This window comes from Aptenodytes forsteri, unplaced genomic scaffold (genome assembly GCF_000699145.1).
Source record: "Aptenodytes forsteri isolate BGI_AS27 unplaced genomic scaffold, ASM69914v1 Scaffold208, whole genome shotgun sequence".
In the NCBI taxonomy this organism is placed as follows: domain Eukaryota; kingdom Metazoa; phylum Chordata; class Aves; order Sphenisciformes; family Spheniscidae; genus Aptenodytes; species Aptenodytes forsteri.
This window is the reverse complement of record NW_008794963.1, coordinates 1,464,646-1,470,036: the sequence shown is the minus strand read 5'-3', so window position 1 is coordinate 1,470,036 and position 5,391 is coordinate 1,464,646. Positions and strand designations below refer to the sequence as shown.

Below are 5,391 nucleotides of genomic sequence, written 5' to 3'. Positions count from 1 at the left end.
TCCCCCGTGCCCGCAGGGCGGCTGGGTCCTTCGCCAGGCTGCCACTGGCCGATTTGGAGGGAAATAAACCCCTTACCAGGGGGTCTCCTGAGCGAAGGTTGCGTTCGAGGCTTGGCCCGGGGGCTGTCAGGAGCTGACAGGAGTTTGCAATGTCTCTGAGCGACGACACTCCACGGCTGCCCCTCGCGAGCTCAGCTCCTGCCCGCCAGCACGGTGTGGCTGGGGGTGTGTGCGTGAAACCCTGTCTGTGGGGGGGTTTCCCAGTGTCTGGGAGCTGGACAAACAGCTGCGCTGTGTGTGTGTGGAGTAGGCTGACCCCCCGCGCGCAGTGAGGCAGGGACGTGTTGGAGCCACTGCACATGCGGGGTGTAACGGGGCTGTATGTGGTCGGCCGGCTGCGCGTATGCAGTAAATCAGATGAAACCCGGGCTTGTTGAGCTGGCTGTGTTTACCTTGCAGGCGTGATGTGTTCTGGGTACATTGGACTCCTTTGTGTTTTCTGCAGAGTGCACTGGTCGTGCTTACGCTCAGAAAATCCTGGACAGAAAATGGGAGCCACGACATTTCTAAATGTGAAGCGTTAGCAGGGATTTCTGCCAGCCTACTCGTGTGGCTCTCAAACTGCTCTGCCTTACGTCAGCCTACATAGTTATGAAGACAGAGCGTAGTACCAGAAAGCCCCTTTAAAAGATCGTGTGGTGTAACGGGACTATATGTACAGCACACGCGTTCACACACAGTAATTCAATTACATGTTATAGAGGGCTCAAGTTCTTTTCCTGTTGGGGACCAGGCTCATTCCTAAAGAGCTAATTACAATGGAAGGGTACGTGTTAATAAAGATGTGTTGACTTTCTTCCAGCCTTTGCTACTGATGTATGACTTCTATAGTGGAAAATTGTGGAAAGTGATGTTTAAGGGATGCACAACAATCTACAAGCATGGGGAAAATTGAACAATTGAACCATTTCTTAAGTAGTAGTATTTGGCACCTCTTCCTTGCCTGAATCACTTCACGTCTTGGTACGAAACGGGCTATGGGCAGACTTGGTTGTTCAGAAAATAGCTTCTCTGCTCACTAAGGAAAAATTTGGCAGATGCTTTTGTTGACATGATTATCTCTGATCATGAATTAGTACAGTTTACCCTTCTAGGACTTGTCTTCTGTCTTCATGGAAGCCGTGAAGATGTAAGTCTACTTCAGGTCAGTACTCTAAGTGTGAGTGTAGAGAAAGCGAAGAAGAAGTGTTGACTTTGAAATAAATTAATCACACCAGTACAAACAGTTGACTTTTTTTTTTTTTTTTTAGGAAAGGGCAGCTGCTCACTTTTTTCTGCTATTCTTGCTTCAATATGTAAATCCTTTTCGTAATTTATTTTATAATTTATGTATAGTCTTCTAGCTGAACCTGTTTGAGCAGGGGTAGATGAGCCCAAGTAGATGACCTCAAGAGGTCCCTTCCAACATCAATGATCCTGTAATTCTGTGAATTTGATTTATTAATTTAACCAAGTAGAGATTACAACAATATTCTACAACTGACTTCTTAGTCTGTTTAAAATAGTATTTTGTATCTGCAAAAGCAATATAGAAAATACTCAGTTGTTTCAACACAGATGTGGGAGCTCTTCAAATATCTAGGTTTTGAAGGATTATTTCAAATCAGATTACTAAAACAGAGATTCCTGTTAGTGTTGGCAAAACTCCTGTTATAATTAGCTTTAAATTTTGTATCGATACACATACAAACACATATATGTTTCTATTAAGTTCCATAAAAACAAGACTATCCCTTCTGTTTCAGATGCAAGCAGCTGAGTTCCTGAATTCAATTACTGCATCACATTGAATAAACAGGATTTTTCCATACATCTTTCCTTAAAAACAGACTTTAGCAAAAGGTAATATGCAACAAGATATATACTTTTCTTCATAAAATCAAGAACAAAGGCAGTGCTTTTATTACTGATTTTTTTATTTTCATAAACTTGAACTGTACAGAGTAAGTTTATATGCGTTGGAAGATTCCACATGCACTTCTGCCAGTTCCCCGACTTCTTCAGAGCTCTTGCCATTACACTCTGCAGCCTCTTCAGAAAAGGAAGCCAATTTGTGTGCGAGTTTTATAGCAGGTATGGGAAAATCCTTTAACTCGCTATTGGTCACAAATACAAAACGAAGACTAGTCATGTAAGCTAATATATTAAGCTGTGATACTGCCCAGTGTATATCTAGGATTTACTTGTTCAAGTGTTTCAGCCAAATCCTGCAGCCCAGTCTTAAAGGACAACTTAAGCTCAGTGCACTTTATGGCAGTACCTCCAGGAAGCATCGAGTTTTAGTAGACTACATAGAAAACAAGATGAGGGTTTTTTTGCAATGCAATGAAGACATTTCCCTTGGATTTTTCTGTGAAGTTTGTTTCTTGATACCATGAATTAGTTTTGTTTCTTAGATAGTTTTAAGACTCTTTCAAAAGAAACCAGACAAATACCATCCAGATTAGTCATAATTAATCACAGTTGGAATTTTAGAGTTTCCATAAGATTTTTCTCATAACTCAGCAATTCTTGGTTTTGTTTTCCTTTGGGATATTTCCATATTAATATAAATTTTTTATTAGGCAAAACAAGCTGTGAGTTATAGACAAGGATAGGATGCTTTGGAAAGGCTTCATATGTTGCTAAAGCAGGCTAATGTTACAAAATGGGGTTACACGTTAAAAAAAACCTAAACCAGTTTAATATCATCTTGGAGAGCTGAGTTGCTCTATTAAGTACTTATTCTTCATAACTAAATTGTTATGTTTACGTGTTACGAGATACATAAAGAGAACGAAACATAGATGGTTGTAAGGTGTAGACAAAGAAGCTGATGATTTTCATTTACAGTAGAAGTCTCCCTCAATCCTCCAACCCTCTTAGGATACTACTGTTGTAATACAGTTACTTCTGTAAAACAGGACTGCGAAAGTACATGTTTTCTGACATGAACTCTGCTTTAAATTTTTCTGCTCTTGTAAATTTTCTCATTTGCTTGCAGGTTTACTTTTTATTAAGGAAAAAGTGTGAAGAGATTTACAGAATGCATACAAGCTGATCATTTTTTAAAATAAAAAATGAAGTGCTTTTCAGTGAATGGCTATCATTTCAAATGAAATCTGCAATGATTAAATATTAAAATGATCGATGGTTTAAATTAATATAAAAACTTTTCAGGAGATTATTACAAAGATTAACATTTTTAATGTTTTAATACTTCCATAGTTTATCAATCACAGGCACAGTGAAACTGCTTTTAGTTACCAAGCTGATGATCTCATATATCATTGCATTATTATGTACAACGTAAACATCATGGTGTTGTTGGTAGAGGAGATGAAGAAACACAATTTATGTTACGGCTCTTTAATAATTTGTTTTAGTCTTGAAGTATTTTTTGACACAGAATAAGCAGGTAAGATTTTTCTTCCCTTTGGAAAGAAGATAAGAAGGAAAGATAGTTCCAGAAAAACTGTGGTGTTTGCCATTTAAGAAGGAACTCTGTTTCATGTAGTGACAAACATAGATGGTTACTGGTACTGCTACAGAAGAAGAAAAAGCACTTGCATGTGTTTTTCCGAGTAGGACTTGCATTAATGCAGCTTTAATATCCCAAAATTATCCGCAACAGCCTATGATTCCTAATACGTTTTTATTCATTAGAATTATGTTTGAAGGTCATGGGAAAATGTCAAGGCACCCCAGGTGCTTTTGTATCACTAGCTGCGCATAGATACCCCTGTAATTCAGTGGGCTGAGTAAACACTTACTCCAGGCATTCTTGACATGGACAGTGCTAATCCCTTTGTTTCCCATTTCTTCTGGGTTTTTTTAGCAGCAAGGCTAAAAATCAGCGTTAGCAATTTTAAGTTTCATTTTGCATCTCTAACCACATATTGCAGTGATACAATGGAGCTTTATACAGTACAGTTTATTGTGTCCCAGGACTTTTTTCAATGTTAAATATGATAATTCATGCATCAACAAAATATTGCTTATTAATGTGTTGTGATTGTTCTTGGCATCGTCCTTCATCCAATACGTTTTGACATCAAAACCAGACAGAATTGGAAAGACACGGTGTGATGTATTAGCCAATGTAAACCCAATAGCAGGTGCAAAGAAGGATGGGAGATAGGAGAAGAAGGGTGAAATAGAAATCCAGGAATAGATGTTGAGCTGGTGAAGTGAATAAATGGGGAAAGACTGTTCTGACAGCAGAAGCTTACAGTGGAGAAGTCACTTATACTAGAAAGGGCAAGTATGAGAGGGGGAAAGAGCAAAGGTTAGCACTAGGTTAATGTTAAGAATGGTATTGGGAAGTTAAAATCCAGCAGGCAAACTGAAGCACACCATTTTGTACACAAGTTTGTTGTCAGCTACTAATACTGTTATTTCTATTCTTAAGTAAGACAACAAAATAAAAGATGGGGTTACATTGCCTGTAGTTGGTTGCCTCTAGCCAGAAAGCCAAAATTATCCTCATGTATTTCCATTGAAATAAAATAAATAATGGAACAAAATAACCTTTTATGTTATGAACTGTTTTTTATAGTGGGGAAACAGATTGGGTTGGAAATGTAGTAGATTTCAAAGTTTCAATTGTTTTCTCTCCGGCTGTGCTGTGTGGTTTAAATGAAGAAAAGGTTAAGTTTACCCATGATAATTCCCTCTCACATTTACATTATCAATCAGCCTTTGTAGCTTTTTGTGCTTTTATCTATTGTGTTTTCATTGTAATCTTTACATATGAAGTTCTCAATTCTACAAACTCTTATGCTCAAATTTATTCACGAATGGCTCTGACAGATGTGCTCTGGAAGCCTTAGGTGCTGTGGTTTAAGATGCTGCCAGCTGGTCGCCTTTTCCCCACCCCTCAGATTGCAGTCTGTACGGAAGAGTCAGCAATAGCTGCACCTCAGTCACTGGAGTTTGCTTCCCTCGTCATAACTCACATTTCTTTTTGGGTGGCTTGAGCTGATGCATAGGCTGCGAATGGGGTCCTGGGTCCCGAAGGCAGAACGTACCCCCTCTTGTTGCCCTTTCTTACAGGCTGCTCATCCCTGGCAGAGAGGTGATTAAACGCCCAGGGTCAGCAACATCTTAAAGTGTCTCAGATACCCAAAGCTTGTTTATGAGACTCCCCTGTAGTTTCAAGTTGAACATGTTTTGAACTTCCTATTTTAAATTACCTATGTTTTCAACTTGTTACTGTATCAAGTCAGCGTGGAGGATAGTGCAGGTCAGTACCGGGTCCTGCACTTAGGCCACAACAACCCCATGCAGCGCTACAGGCTTGGGGAAGAGTGGCTGGAAAGCTGCCTGGCGGAAAAGGACCTGGGGGTGTTG

At 39.6% G+C, this 5,391-nt stretch overlaps 1 non-coding gene across 1 annotated transcript; it reads left to right on the top strand.

Moving 5' to 3' along the window:
• Positions 1-507: 507 nt before the first annotated feature.
• LOC103895759 lies at positions 508-3,134 on the top strand. Its single transcript, XR_002086134.1, has 4 exons — positions 508-826; positions 1,806-1,902; positions 2,003-2,133; positions 3,044-3,134. It is a non-coding gene; the product is annotated as an uncharacterized LOC103895759 (transcript).
• Positions 3,135-5,391: the final 2,257 nt, after the last annotated feature.